The sequence below is a fragment of the Cupressus sempervirens genome, chromosome 1 (genome assembly GCF_028749045.1).
Source record: "Cupressus sempervirens isolate cs-2001-9-10 chromosome 1, ASM2874904v1, whole genome shotgun sequence".
Taxonomy (NCBI): domain Eukaryota; kingdom Viridiplantae; phylum Streptophyta; class Pinopsida; order Cupressales; family Cupressaceae; genus Cupressus; species Cupressus sempervirens.
In genome coordinates, this window is record NC_143118.1 from 886,486,620 (window position 1) to 886,503,904 (window position 17,285).

A 17,285-nucleotide genomic window follows, 5' to 3' on the forward strand; every position below is an offset into this window, starting at 1 on the left:
TGATGGGTTGGACTATGATGAGGTTGCAGCCCTAAACACAAGTAAAGATGATATAGTTAACCTTTTATGTAAACCCAAAAACTAGTAAAAAAGTAAACTGCACAAAGCCCAAATTATTGATTGAATGGTGCACAAATGAGACTATGTGCGTGAACTTTCGGGATCCTTGGTGGATGGTTTTTGACAAACCTCCACACAACAATTTAGAGGTTTCATTCTATTTCATTAGAAAATTTTATGTTGAATTTGTGTTGGGCCTCAAGGTGAATTACTAGAGCATGAGGCCCAACATGAGTGTAGGAGGAGGAGATCCTTAGGATAGACCCTTTGCCCAATGGAAAATATTTGGCACTTTTGTAGTGCAACATCCTATTATCATTGTAGAGGATATCTCTTAGACTATTAGAGCCATCCATAGATTGAGTAGCCTATTGATATCCTAGGCCAGGTCAATGTTGCTTCCCCATGTTGTTGATGCTGGCATGAGTTCATCATCAAAAAGCTCATCACATGTTTGTGTGCCCATACTTCCATAATGTGCAATAATATTTGTCTAGGTTCCATTGGTAATCTTTTTGAGTATCAGTTTCTATATAAGGAGGATGACACAATGGACATGCCTACAGAGACTATACACCCTGACATGAGAGAGGAGGGGCATGCAAAGCCATGAGATCCTTCAATGTTGGTATGTGTATACATTTTTTTATATAGTTTCTAATCTTTCTTTTCTCTTTCAGATATTACTTGTCAATAGTGGGCAACATACAAGGGGGAGGGGGGGGGGGGGTGAGGTACAACCCATTGGCAAGGGAAAGGTAATTAGGTGGTTTTAAAATGATTAAATATCGATGCATTCTTTTAAAATGTTTGTGATAATGAAATTTAATTACATTCTTTGTTGTACAGGGCGTGGCTACTAGTGATGAGTCCAAGAAGATTCGATATCGCAGACCCTTTGGCATTTCCATTCACAACGAGAGCCCCATTGTATGAATAAGTATCATTTATTTTTTATTTTCCTTATTTTCATAAACAAATTCAAAACTAATTTCCATGATATTAACAACTAGGCTTTTATATCTCATACGAGACACCTGGTGCACAAGAGGCTAAATGTCAGAGTTTTTTAATCTTTGCTCACGCAACCATATATCCATAGGAAGAGTCAACATAGGTAAGTTTTAGTTTTAATTCTTGATTATATGTTATAAATTTAGTATGCTTTGAATTATAATGTTATAGTTTAAGTTGCAGATCCATATGACAACCATGCTTCAATATATATAGGCCACAATCAACGAGGTTCAAGCATTGCCAAGAACATATGAGAGGACTCCTGACCGCCACATGGGGTCAATGAGAGAGGTATTGATGATGAAATTTTAAAACTATAAATCTTCATTAAAAAAGGATCATTGTGCATTTTAGTAATTCAATGTTAGATACATAGAATCATATAAATTTTATAGTCTAACTTTGGGTTTTCCTTTTTTGTTTATGTAGGAGGCATTTGATCCACCTAGTTCAGTGAAGAGGTTGCATTTTGATAATCCACCAAAAATATAAGATAATATAGTTGTCATAGGATACATCATGAGACATTTTGAGATGGCATATGTTTCATTGTATACAAAAAAATTGATATTATACACATTTTGATGGCATGATCAACCACATTTTGTATATGGATCTATGTATTTTGATATATATATTTGCATAATTTGTCTATGGATACATGAACTTTGATATATATTTGCTTAATTTATCTATGAATACATGTATTTTGATACATATTTTTTCATTTATGTGAAAAAGGATATACATATTAATTTAGTATGGTATTGTTCAATTTATTGTGGATCATGTGTATTGTTCATGTTTATAGAATATAATTCTCTTTGATCATGTTTGTTATATTTGATTCAAATGCAATAATTTGTAAAGAACATTTTAACAACCTTTATTATCAAATTTTGATGCAATGTTTAGTTTTTAATGATCATTGCAATCCATTAAGATGTATATAATTAGCCAAATCCATGGCCAATTTCGTCTTAGGAGCCCATCTTTGGTCTTACAAGACATTTCAATATGTACTAGTCAAAAAAATTATAGGGGCTATGTGGTCAAAATAGGGGTGTCACTAGTTGTCACTAGGTTATTATAGACCTTGACATGACCATCATGTAGCATTCCACATTTCACTGATAGCCCCCATGAGCTCTAATTTATGACCCGCAAAAGATTGATCTCCAAATGCACTTAGAGCATCTTAGAGACTCTTCAATATGGGGTGGTCATGAATGTTGTAGGATCTCCATGGGTAGAAAAAGGATGTCACTAGGGTTCACCCACCCATACGGAGCTAATGGCACTGGTGATTTGATGCCAAGATCAACAATTTCAAAGTTACGTTGTAATGCACCAATGAACTGAGGCACACTACAAGTTTTGGCATCAAGCAAGATCACTGTGCCAAATCTAAAATGGAATGTGATCTCTCTAAAATGAGATAGGTTATTCTAGACCTTGACATGACCATCTTTTAGCATTTGATGTTTCACCAATATCCCCCATGAGCTCTAAGTTACAATCCTTGGAAGATTGATCTCCAAACACACTTAGAGCATCTTAGATACTCTTCAATACAAGGTGGTCGTGAACGTTGCAGGATCTCCATGGTAGGAACAAGGGTTTCACTAGGGTTAACCCACCTATCTAGAGCTAATGGCACTGACAATTCAATGCCAAGATCAATAGTTTCAAAGTTACATAGTGATGTACCAATGAACTGAGGCAAACTACAAGTTTTGGCATCGAGTGAGATCACTGTGCCAAATCCAAACCAAATTATAATTCTCCAAAATGAGATAGGTTATTATATACCTTGACATGACCATCCTATAACATTTAAAATTTCACAAATATCTCCCAAGAGCTCTAAGTTATGACCCTCAGAAGATCAATCTCCAAACATACTAAGAGCATCTTGGAGACTCTTTGGTATGGGGTGGCCACAAATATTGTAGGCTCTTTGTAGTTGGAACAAGGGTGTAACTATGGCTCATCTATCCATTCAGAGCTAATGAAACTAATAATTTTATGCCAAGATTAGTGGTTTCAAAGTTACGCAGTGGTGCACCAATGAACTGAGTCACACTATAAGTGTTGGCATTGAGTGAGATCACTATGCCAAATCCAAATGGAATGTGACCTCTCCAAAATGGGTTAGGTTATTGTAGACCTTGACAGGATTGTCTTGTCGTATTTGATATTTCATCGATAGCCCCCATGAGCTCCAAGTTACGACACTCAAAATATTGATCTACAAACGCACTTAGAGCATCTTGGAGACTCTTTGGTATAGGGTGGTCACAATTATTGAAGGCTCTTTATGGTTAGAAAAAGGGTGTCACTAGGGCTCACCCACCCATCTAGAGCTAATGACATTGATGATTTGATGCCAAGATCAATGGTTTCAAAGTTACATAGTGATGCACCAATGAAATGAGGCACACTACAAGTTTTGGCATCAAGCGAGATTGTTGTGAACTATTAGGGGCATGTCTATATGTTATGTGGACAATAATAGTAATCTAAATGGAGTTATAATACTGATCTTGTGTCTCATTTTGGGGCTGCAATGTGTATTTTTCTACAAAGTCAACAACTAATATAATAGTGCAAATGAGAAAAGTCTCCTTACACATTCTAAATTGTTGATCCAACCACTGAGACCTATGCCCATGCCTTGCATACTTGTAGAAAAGTTTATCTTGAAATCTAAAATAAAACTAGCCACACTGATTACTTTTGCAACCAGTTCACATCTAGTTCCCTCACCTACACTCTTTAATGTGTATTTCACTATTTCATATACCTTTTTTTTACTATTGTCCTCCCAAGATCTCGTTCACACCCCTTATAGAAACATGTGTCAAACTTGGATTTGCCACCACATTTTTAACACTTCTCATTTAAGCAAGCATTTCTAAAAAAGAAATAACCATAAACTATAGGACATAAAAATTGATCTAGCTCTTGATGATTTTGGAAGCCCACTAGCACCACAATTCTCCAACATTTCATTACTATGCAAAGTATAATGGATGGAGGGTAATAGTTCATGGTGCATAGAAAAATTCACATGATATTTGCAATAACATGTATTTCAAATCTTAATTGGCACACAATAAAATGGATTCAAAGATTCAAAAGCCTTTTGTAATACATGCAATCTTGGATGACTCTCTAAATTCTTTGAACAACATAGTTTGACTTACCTCCAAATAATATTTAGGATGTGGCATGTGGTCTCTAATGCCAAGTCTCAACTTCAACATGTCTTTAGCATTGGGTGAGACTCTTGAGCTAGAGTCCCAAAACTATGTAATTTCTTACTTCACATCATCAGTTAGCTTCTTATCAAAATGTGGTAGCCTCCCACCAAAATCCCATGTATCATTTTGAAGAGGATCATCAATTCTCTCTTATCGAGTAAGTACTTTTCTCAAAGTAGTACAATTTAGGTTATGGTATGATAGATCAAATGACTTTACCTTATGTGCATATAGTGATGCAGACTGAATATTTGAAGGGTAAAACTAATTTTTGGTTATGGTATGATAGATCAAATGACTTTACCTTATGTGCATATAGTGATGCAGATTGGGTAGGAAGTATGGGTTATGTAAAGAGTACAAGTGGTAGAGCATTTGTCTTAGGAGGAAGGTTGGTTTCTTGGCTAAGTAAGAAACAAGATTGTATTTCACAGAACACAATAGAAGTAGAGTATGTAGTAGTAGAAAATGATTGCAATTAGATCATGTGGATGAAGAAGACTTTGAAGGACAATTGAGTTGAGTTTACAGAGCATGTTATCATACATTGTGATAACACAAGTATAATGAGTATGTCTAAGAATCATGTGATACATTCTAAGACAAAGCACATATCTATTAATTATCATGTTTTGAGAGAGAAAGTTATAGAGAAGGAGATCAAATTAGATTATATTAGTAAAAAGGAGTAGATAGTAGAAATTTTTACAAAGCCCTTATTGAAGGATACATTTGAGTACTTAAGAGGTATGCTTGGGGTTATACTCTTGCCTATTTCTGAGTAGATGATGTAGAGATTGTATTAGTCCAATGTTACAAAACACTATTATTCATCTGCACTAGATGTTGGATTCTTCCTCTATGGGGGAGTATCTATGATTGAGCTAAGTCATGAAGGACTCTTGGTAGCTGGTATTTAATAGTTTTTGTGGACACTTGAGCTTTTTGAAGTTATTTTTGAACCAAAATTGACATAATGATGCCTTTTTCATTGATGTCAATGGGAGATAATATGTACATGAAAAACATCTCATGATACAGGGGAGAAGATGGAAAGAGTATTGATGTTAAAAAGGGAAGTATATCAATAGGGGAGCAACACTAATATAGAGTTTTTCTTGAGATTCATATGTGATTGATGAAGAGGATTTGAAAAGAAAGAGTGCAACAATAGAGTTATATGTTTGGTATTCATGAAACGTATATGTTTTTCATGTATTTTTCCATCAATGAAAAAGGAGGAGATTATTAGCATGAATGCTGATGATATTGCTATGGGGGAGTATACTAGGATTGTTAGAGTGTTTGGGAGATTATTAGTATGATTATATGTTGTATTCATGGCAGTGTTTTTCATTGATGTCAGCATACTGGTTATTCTATGTAGGCTAACAGAGTAGCAAATAGAGATTGAGTTCATGAGGTTTGAGGATTGAAGATGAGATCAAGCACAATTGAGAAAATGTTCTACAAAGTGTCTTGATGACATGGTTAAGTGTGCACACAAAAAGTTGAAGACTATTGATGGTTATCCAAGATTTATTAAAGATTTTTTTTTTTGTAGAGTTCCTAAAAAGAGGCTTCTAATAATTGGATTATATCTTCTAATAGTGATAAAATTTGATGAAGTGTAGTTACAAAGAGGAATAATGAATAACGATGATGGTGTGGTTGATGACATGAAGTTTGAGGTTGCACATGTGAAGATTTGTTAAGAGTGTGACCCATTAGTGTTATGTAATTGTGAAAATATGTATTGTAACATGTACTATATTTTTTAATGAAGTCCTAATTTAATTGTAAATTGAAAGAGCCTCAAGGTTGACTCAATAAACTAATTTGGGAACTTGGTATAAAGGAAAGTTGTTTTCCTTGTGGTTAAGTGTGAAAAGTGTGAATTGTGAATTATAAGTGTAGATTATGAATTATAAGAAAGCTATCTAAGGGATTTTATGTGATGCAAGTATGCAGATTCAGTATTGAGACCAGAGAAGAGTTTGGTGTAGTAGAGGTAGAGTGAAAGAGAAAAGTGATTGTATTTGGTAGAGAGTACTAGTGAACAGTTGATCATTTGGCATTGTTTCAAAAGGAATACTACTAAGACCAATTGCATAGTGACTTTAGTGATCTTCCCCATAAAGTTGTTTGGACACTAGGTCCTTTTTCCTTCCACAACTCCTAAGAGGGTTGGCACAACTCCTAATAGGGTTAGAATTTCCTCATAGAGATTCAAATTCTCTAATAGGGATTGATATGTACTAAATGTATTTCATTGACTGCTAACAGTGTCCATCCTCTTGCAAGGAATTTATATATTAGTACATCATTTTGTGTGTACAATTCCCACTAGTGTTTTCCTTGTAATCAAGGGTTTTCCTAGTTAACAAATTTGGTGTTATTGTGTATGGTTATCTTGTGATAGTTATTGTACTTGTTGATTACATATTTCATATTTAGTAAGTTTAATAAGATTTGTTTTAACTGGATAATTGATTTACCCCCATTTAGCTTGTTGGACTTTACTTTCTAACACCAAAAAGCTCGCCCTATAGACTTGAGGTCATAAGGGTATTCATCACCCAAGAACTAGGTTAGAGCACAAAGATGGGGGACCAAAATGTTTCTAACTTTTTGTTTTTTCACCATCTTTGTCATAGGGTGTATGCCCTGTCAAAAACAATAAAATTAGTAAACTCACATTTTCCTCCTTATTTTCACTTTTCTTTTTTTGTTATGCTTGAGAGCTCTACTTGCCCTCCAAAATGCACAAATACTTTGTATTGTGTATTTAAGCACCAAATCAAGTCAAAATGCATCAAAGATCCTAATCTGGTGGAAGAGGAAAGTAATTGAAGCATTTTCTTTGTTTAAATTTAAGTTTTTTTAATAATTTTTGGATCAAATTTTTTTCTACAAAGTTTAATTTGGATTGTATTATAGTTTTAAAAAGTTGCTTTTAATTATAGGGAAGGAATGATGTGGAAGTAAATAATCCACTAGAAATCTCTTCACAAAAACTTCTTAATGATCCACAAAACCCTCCTCAAGCAATTAATAAAATCCTCCTCAAAATGATCCATAAATCCCTCTGAATGAAGAGAATGAAACCCAAACACCCCCACTAATTAAAAGACCTCCTCTTGGTACATCTAAAATTTTATTGGATAAAATTAAAAATCAGAAAATTAAATTAGAAGAGTTGGTTAGGATGTTAAAAACTTCAGTTCAATCAAATCTTGAAAGGGCAAAACTTGCATAATATTTCAGATTTTTTTTACCCATGTAGGTTCAGTTAGTGGGCAACTTATTATTTAGAATAATAAAAGAGAAGAATTTTTTTTTAATTATGAAAATACATTTTTATATGGGGATTTTAGAAAGAAAAATATTGCAAAAGATGACATTTACAATTTTTTAAAGAAACCAAGTGAAATTGACTCAGTTTAAATTGCCACTAGAAGGTTCCCTGTTCATTGGTGCATCAATGATAACATAAAAAACAACTATTGGGATGGATGATAGATGGTATTTCATGCTCCTCCCTATAAAAATAATGAGTTTCCTATTTATTTCTTAATAAAACTCTATAGTGAGTTCATCCTTGGGGAGGTGCCTAATTATTTTGATTTTCTAGAGTCTCATGGTAGAGGTGGTAGGTATTTATTTAATAGCTTGGGGGTACATTGTGAACCTAATTATAGTGCCCACCTAGTGAATTGATTTATTATATATTAAATTTACATTCTATGTTAAAGTTTGGAGATGCGATGTTACTTTACATTAGAGATACTTTCTTATATGTAGACACATAGATAGGATTTACTTAATGTGATATTGGTTTTTTGGATCCTAACCCATCTAAAAAATATATTATTGTTGATATATTTTTATATGCATTTTGTGTTGGTTGGTGATGTAGGCATTTATAGGAATAGGTATTGAAAGCCTCAAAATTATCTATTGATTTGAAGATTGAATCATGATCTAAATAAGAACTTTGAACCTAGAAGTCCTATTAGGGGATTCAACTATCCTAATTAGGACATTGGGGATTTTTATTCTTGTATGGTTTAATGATATTTCACTTATATCCTTATTGTGATTTTAGTTTTGTGATTGGAATTCTCAATATATGTTTATCTAAGTATATGGGTGCACACATAAATACTCGAATAAATATGTGTGTGTGTGTATAGTTGTGGTTGGATGTAATTTCTTGCATAATTATATTACAATATCTTATAACTAAAAATGAAAGAGGAAATAAATAAAATTATGAAGAGAATTATTAAAATATTTTAGAGATTAGAACCTAGAACCTTCCACCTTTCAATCTCACCCTTAACCAACCAACCCATGTAGCTCTTCATGAAGCATAAAATGGAAAGTGGATTTTAAACCATGTTATATTAACACCATGATATAGAAAAAGGGTCTCTAGAATTGAATGCTTGATCCCTTAAGTGAAATTGTAGAGACTTGACCATTGTGTTATAGGATGCCTTTGAGAAGGGAATCCTCAATAGTCTAGATAACCTAGTCAATTTTAGGAATTTAAAAATTAAATAAAATTATTAATTAAAGGTTTGATTTATTTAATCAAACCTTAGCAAGCCAACTAAAATAGATGCAACCATCCATAAACTAAACTTTATCCCCATAAATAAGGGGCTTCCTACAAATAGAATTGGGAAGGAAAAACTATAGTTAAAAACACACAAGAAGCAAGATAGGGAAAGCTATTGGCAAAAACTATAGTCAAATTTATGATTTGAAGATCATCACCTGCACAAAACTAGAGGATACTAGGAATAAGATTGGAAAGGATGAAAATACGTAGATCTAAATAGAGGTTGGAAGCTTTCATCTTTCACAAACTTAAGCCCAATTCCATGCTAGCCCAAGAAAGCAAGTAGGTCTTGGTATTCCATTTTATTTTATACAGTAACTTAAGATGAGGAAGATCAAATCAATATACTACTATAGATAGTGTATATATATATAAATATAAAATTATTATAATGGATAATAACAAAAAATGAATATATTAATTCTTTAAAGGAAAAATCTGAAATAATTGCCAGCATATGGATTATGAATCATGAATAATATAAAGATAAGTGCCAAAATTTAAAGGGCAAATAGAGCTAATATTATAAGTTATTACGTACTTATGTGTGTGTGTGTATATATACATATACATATATACATATATATATATATACATATACATATACATATATATACATATATATATATGTATATGTATATATATATGTATATATATGTATATATGTATATGTATATATATATGTATATGTATATATGTATATGTATATGTATATATATATATGTATATGTATATATATATATGTATATATATGTATATGTGTTGGCATTATGATACATTTTTGTCATTAGTTACAACACTTATTGGATTCTGAATGCTTACCGAGCTCTCACCAGAAGCCAAGCTTTACCTAGTTCTCAGTGTTTACCGAGTAATCAAGGTGAACAAAGAAGTCAGTGTTTACCGAGTGATCAAGGTGAACAAAGCAGCCAGTGTTTACCGAGTGTTCGAGGTAAAGAAAGGAATCAGTTTTGACCGAGTGAAGATGTACTAAGATGTAACCGAGAACTTCGTGATAACCGAGCTCCTGAGGTTATCAAGGAAATTATTTTTTACCGAGCTCAGACGGATATCAAGGAAACTAACTATCATCGAGTCACAAGGTTCTATCAAGTGTTTCCTTTGATCACCGAGCTACAGTTTGGATAGAAGTATTCACCGAGTGACATCTCTTCTACTGAGTCTCCAGTGGTTACCGAGTTCAAAACTACTCGAAGTGTTTAGTATGAACCATGCCTTCAACATGACAATGCCGAGTAATGCAGTGGATGCCGAGTATCAGAAGGACACCGAGTCAGTTCAGTGAACCCGAGTTTTTACCTTGGGCCGACTTTGTATAGAGATTTGCACTTGTTGTTTTGGCCAACCTTGCATGCATTGTTTATTTGGATGGTATATATATGTAATGTATTGTATCATTCAGATGTAAGGAAGCAGGGAAACTAGATGAAAAGCAATTGCAATGGGAATAAGAATTGTAATGAATAAAACTGCGAAAGTGTGAAAGAAATACATGCGTGTGAAAGTATGTGTGCTGAGTTGTGAAGGTATTCAGCAAGGTCAAATTTTGGAGCAGAAAAGTTTTATCTATCACATCAAGGTGAATCAGAGCATAGCGGATCTTATCAGCAATCAGTTGCAATCAGATCCACTGTTTCATTCTAACAGGTGAATCAGTTTTTGTAAATCCTTTAACAAGGTAGACTTAACAGTCTTTTGTAAATCTCCTAACAGAGTGCATACTTTATTGTATGTTTGGAAATCCTCTAACAAGGTGGATCTAGCAATCCTTTGTGCTCCTAACAGGGTAGATCACCAGAAGTGGTCATTGTAAGCCTTAACCGACCAACTTCATACTGTAGTAACGAAGCTTGTGGGTTTCATCCCCACCCCAATTTTACTTTCTATTTGGAAGGTTTCTGGGTCACCAAATCTATGTGTTCAAGTGTTGCAAATGATTTTGTTTCATGCTTACAGTAGGTTACTTGGATGAATGATGAATATATCAGTATGCAGTTTTATTGTTGAATTTTTAGAAGTTACTGATTCACCCCTCCCCTCTCAGTAACTTGTCATATCTTGAATATTTCCAACAATTGGTATTAGAGCATTAAGGTTCTCAAGATAAAAGTTTCACAGCTTGAGCAAAGATCAAAGACAATGGAGATATTCAAACTTGACAAAACTATTGAGAATGAAAAGCTAGATCTGAAAATGGCCATGACTCAACTCAATGAAGCAAAAGAGCATCTTTCACAATCCTTGAAAAGAAGAAAAGAACTTGCAAAGCAAATGAATGACCATCAGTATGTTGAAAAAAAGATTGAAGATCTCTCACCATCAAATAGTTTAGATGAAGCTGACAAAGCAATCAAAGAACTTTTAGAAAAGAATGGATCTCTACAGGAAGAAGTAAGAAAGCTCAAAAGGGAACAAGGAATCCAGTCCATCAGGCTATGCGAAATCTTGGAGCAAAGGAACAAGGCAGCCGAAGACTTAGAGGTAAGGAATAATCAATCCTCTCAGCTTGAAAATCTTGTAACTCAATTATCTAATGCAAATGAAGAAATTATGAATCTGAGATCTGAGAATGAGAATTTGAGAAATGACTTAATTACTGAAAGACAAATCAATGCAAGCTTACAAAGTGATCTAATATCTGAAAAACAAGTCAATGAGAGAATGGTAAAATCTCAAAAGGACATGGATCAATTGAATCTGCAAAATTAAGAAAACTTTCATAAACAAAATGGTAAAGCAGGCCTTGGATACAAGGAAGAAGGTGAATCCTCCAAACAGGGTACTCAAAAGAATTAAAAACCTACTTGCAGCCACTGTGGTAAGTTAGGTCATACATCTAACGGATGTTGGAGCAATGGAAAAGGCAAATTTAATGGAAAGTGCTACAATTGCAATCAGCATGGACACAAAGCCAATGAATGCAAAAAGAAACCGAAATTTGAAGGTAAATGTCACAAATGCCAAAAGCAAGGTCATAAGGCATCACAATGCAAATCCAAATCATTTAATCCAGCTGACCAACTTGTCAAAGCAATATTTGGTTGGGACTATAACACTTGGTGCAGATGTCATTATTGTGGAGAATATGGTCATACTGGCATAAACTGTGCAAGGCATCACCTAAGAAAAAGGGATACCACTGTAAGATGTTATACATGTACAGAACTTGGTCATATATCTAAAAACTGCATGAACATAAAGAAAGTCGAGGATGAGAAGAAAATCAAAGTAGACAATATTCGGAAACAAATGAAGCAGCAATGGATTCCAAAGTCTACCGAGCCAGATAATTCAAGTAATGGAATGGTCACTCAAGAAGTGAGTGACTCTCCCATTTCCAATTAAGACTCATCAGGATAAGACCAGGACTGTATCTACAAAGCAATATCCTAAGCAGTCCTAGAATGAAAATATGATCAAATCAGTATTTCAGATACATCAGGATCATGGTCGGTACATGACCTTACCGAGCTCAGTCGGGTGCAATAAGGCCTCTTTCACCAAGTTGCACTTACCGAGCATGGTTGGTTCTTCTCTTACCGAGTTAAGGGCGGTTTAACCTATTTTCTTTTGGTCACCGAGTTGCGAAGTTTAAGCCGAGCTAGTGGATAATAGTCTATCGATCGCAGCTACCTCCGTACTGAACATTAATGTCGAATTTTTCATCAAAAGGGCAGATTTCAACCTCATTTTTCACCGCGAATTCAAGATTTACAAAAAGAGGGCTTTCAAGCGAGTTCAAGTGAGTTGAAGAGATTTTCCAGCGAAGTATTCTTACGAAATCTTTTCACTCACCGAGCAGCAATGGCTTCCGCAAGCACCAGCAACAGCAAGGCGAAGATAGGATCCGAAATGCTTGTGAAGGGAACGAAATGGAAGGCACCTACGTTCAAGCTTGTTCCTGCCATCGCTGAATCACTCAACCCGCATGGAGCTCAATCACAGATCCCTCCAAAGGTACTTCTAATCAATGATATTCCTACTCATTTCAAGTGTATTGTGCAAGAAATAGGGACACTAGATATGGATAGCACCCTAGCCGAGTTATGCGTGGATGGAACCCTAAAACCTGAGTTCAAACATTTGGAAACCAAAGGCTTAACCCATATCCCACATTTGCCAAGAAGTTTCCAAGTGAAATGGGTGAGGTATATCTTGAGCCGAGTGCATAATGGTCAGTTGTGGTTGGAACAACCAGTTTTGATAACCAAGAAGATGATTCACAAAATCACGGGTCTCCCGATGCTCAGCAAAGCCAAAACCACCAAAACCCTAGGACGGGATGAGTTACAGAGGAAAACCCAAGCTGAATGGGATGGCAGAGATTTAAAGCTCAACAATGTTTCAGATATAGAACTAAAATTTGGTATTTATGTTATTGCATACAAACTGTATAGTTCCAGCAGGCTGAATAGTGTACCTTGCGAGGCTATAGATTTGGCATATAAAATTGTAAAGAAAAATATGGAGTTTGACCTAGCTGATGTGCTATTAAAACAATTCAATAAAAACATGGAAAGCATAAGGACTACAAAGACAAACCCTTGTAAATTTGGTTCTTTGCTAGTTTGTTTATTTTTCTATGTACAGAAATTCTTTCCATCTAAGGGTACAGTTGTATGGAGGAAAGATACTCCAATTTTGTATCAAATAAATGAATTCATAGTAAAAATGGGTATGAATTTTGACAAAGTAATGGATAATTATTTTGAAGATTTCAAGGAAAGGATGAACAACAGATTCAGAATACCTCCAAAACTTGTTGAAGAGTATAAGGATGATGTCTGTTTCATGGTTGACTGTGACAAAGTGTACATACAGGCAGTTAGACCCCGAGTTGCATGGGTGAAACCTCTTCCATATGAGGTAAATATTGATGAAACAAGGGATATCATTGAAGCACTGGTAAATGAGCCAGTAGACCCAAGGCAACAAATTTTTGGTACTTATGATGAAGCAAAGGCCAGAATTGAACTGGAAATCAAAATTCCACAGGCCATCAGCAAAGGTAAGAGGAAAGTGGCCAAACTGAAAACTGAAATGAGTCCTCTTATGGTCACCGAGGGAAAAGGTGAAGATAAAGAAAGTGAAGAAGAAGAAGAAGGAGAAAAAGAATCAAAAAAGGAGCAACCGGCAAAGAAGAAAGGCAAGGTAATCATTACCAAGCCCAAGAAGCAGCCTACTGCAGTATTCGCTCGGAGGACGAGAAAAGGTATTCAGGAACCTGTATTGGTCAAACCTGCACCTACATTCGAGCAAAGGCTCAAATCATTGGAAGAAGGAGCTGGCATCACAAATTTCAAGGCATTGAGATTTGAGACAAGGACTGATGCAGAGAAAATGCAAATTGAGGAACTGGTACTTAACAAAATGGGAAAATGGAAATACTCCCCAGACCAGATCGCTCCTCATATCTCTAAAGAACTACTGGAGAGAGTACAGCCAAGATGGGAGTTAGCCACCAAGACGGTAAAAGATATATATGAGCAATCCCTGAAGAATCTTCGGCCTAGTCTCACTGGAGCAGAGGTAAAATCTGAATTGAAAACCTATGAAGGTAAAATGATGATCAGATTCCACACTTGTTTGATTTTGATCAAAGATATAGAGCATGTTGTAAATGATGCTACAAACATGTGGAAAAACATCTATCATCTACATAAGCCTAGTGTAGACCCAATAGAAATAAAGGATGATGACAAAAGTAGCAACAGTGATGAATCAGATAGCACTCCATCCATCACAGTTACACCAGGAGAGTTGCATGCAATGATGGAAGAGAAAGAGGAAGAAGACAAAGAGGAAGAAGCTGAAGAGGAAGATAAGGAGGATGATACAGTAAAAATTGCAGCAGCAGTTATTGCATCCCTTCCTCACTCTCCAGCTAAACCTGTGACATCATCAAGGTTGGAGTCAGCTTCAGCAGGTTCATCTACACCAGATTTACCATCTACACCTGCCATATCTTAGCTCCAGGTATTGTATATGAGCAATGTTAGTATGCTAATAGAAACCAAATTTAAATAAAGCTTCTACAAACTAAACAAAATTCATAAACTTCAAGATAGACTAAGATGATCTCTTAATTGAGAATATGAGCCATTAATGGGCTCTCTCAATAAGAAGCTCTCTTGTTGAGTAGCTTTGTCTAAATAGATAGGATGTATGCTCAAGCTTTATGCTTCAAAAAGGGCTTCAATGGATGATTGTGGATTTTTGGTGTGGATAGATGGCTTTAGTATGGATTTGGCTCTCAAAATAGCATTATAACTTTACTTCATGGATTGTGTTAAAATGGCTTGGGAGAGGATTCCTTAAATAGGCAAAGGGCTTGAGGGATCAAGGGCTAGGATGCAAGGATGGGAAAAATCTCATGGAGGGCTTAGATTGCATGAGAGGAGAGCACATGGATTGTGCTTCCTTACAACCAATCAAGGAGTGACACATGTCACATGGTGAGAGGATGGAGGAAAGGGCAAGGATGAGTCAACAAAGGAGGCTCAAGAGATAAAATCTTCATAAAGACCCTCATAATGACTTGTAAGAGCAATAAAAGGGCTTGTAAGAGTCATTTATGACCTAGTGGACTTCATAAAGTTTTATGGTTGAGATATTTTGAGGGTGATGAGAGCAAATTTGACTTGGACTTGATTAGGAAGGTTCTAAGCTTGCTTAGGCTTGTGCAAATGATTAGAGGATGGATTAGGATGGTTTAGGATTAGCTTAGGGATAGGCAAGTGGATGGCATTTAATGAGGGTGGGTGAAGGAGGAGATATTTGTTAACTTTGGCTTGGGTTAGTAAGTTTTAACCCATGTTTAGGGAATGTGACAAGGTTAGGAGGGGATTAGGATTAGGTTTAAAGACATCTTCTAGAAGAGTCTAGATTTTGGATGAGGATAAAGACTTTCTAGAATAGTCTAGAATTTCCTAGGATGAGGATGAAGACTTTCTAGAAGAGTCTAGAACTTCTTAGGATGAGGATAAATTAGATTTTTAGGAAATAAATAAAGTTTTATTTATTTCAAGGGTTTGGGTTGAGGAGATATTTATTAAAACTTTTTTAATAAACATGAGGATTAATATTTAATCTTAATTAAATATTTTGAGTTGGGATTAGGGGTAGGAAATGATGGGATTAGCCTTTAATCAAAATTAAAGAAGGATTAGAAGATTTTGGAAGAGGTTATTGGTCATAAGAAAATTGGCCAACTTTTGGGAAAAAAATAAATTTTTTATTTATTTTAGGATTTTTGGTCAATTTATTAATTAAATAATTAATAAATAAGGAAATAATGTTTAAATAAGATTTAAACATTTTTGGGAGGGATTCCTTAATTAAATATTTTTAATTAAGATAAAAGGATTTAATGGCATAAAAATTAATTAATTAATTAATTAAATAATTAATTAATTAATAAATGATGATGTCATCGGGAATTTTTCAGAAAATAAAAATACTTTATTTTCTAAAGGATTTTTAGGTGTCTACATTTTGCCCCTCTTTGATGTGATGCCGCAAGTGGCATGGCATCAAAGATAAGAAAATAAGATGCCCAAGGCTAGAGCAGAAGAGGAGAGAATGGACTGTGAGATGCCCCCCTCAAGAAGGCAGCGGGGAGAGAAAGCGAGGCTCGGTGGCTTCTTGAAAAACACAAGAATCTGGGATGAGCAAGGAGACTCAGATTGGCAAAGAGAAGGGGCTGAATTAGCTCAAACTCTCACTATGGGAGAATGATAAAGGAGAATCAGATGCACAAGAGGAAGCAAGCTTAAGACCTTAGGGAAGGTGGAGGATGAAGGAGCAGAGCGCTATAAAAAGGAATCCAGGATAGGGAGATGGATGAGGGGATTATAAAGCTGATGGAACAGGATTTCAAAGAGTTAGATTGGCGGAAGATGGGTTTCGGAGATCCCTAGGACTAGGATTGTGGATCTCGAAAGATGAGGCTTGGTGGGTTGATTTGGATTGGTGGATCCCTAAGACTAGGATTGTGGATCCCGAAAGCTAAGAGTGATGAGTGATTCAAAGAGATATTGATGCATCAGCTAGGGTAGGAGAGACAGATGCTGGATATGGGTGGGGGATAATGGAGATGAAGGAAAACCATTGAAGCTTTTTGAGCGGGGGGATACTTCAAAGAGAAGTACCACCATGTAGTTGAGCACTAGATTTGCTATAGGACTATTGGTTAATTGCCAAGGTTACCAAGAACATCAAGGCCTTTTCACCAACTATCCAGAGGACTGACAGACTAACTCAAAACAAACACACAAGGATTTCCCCAGTAT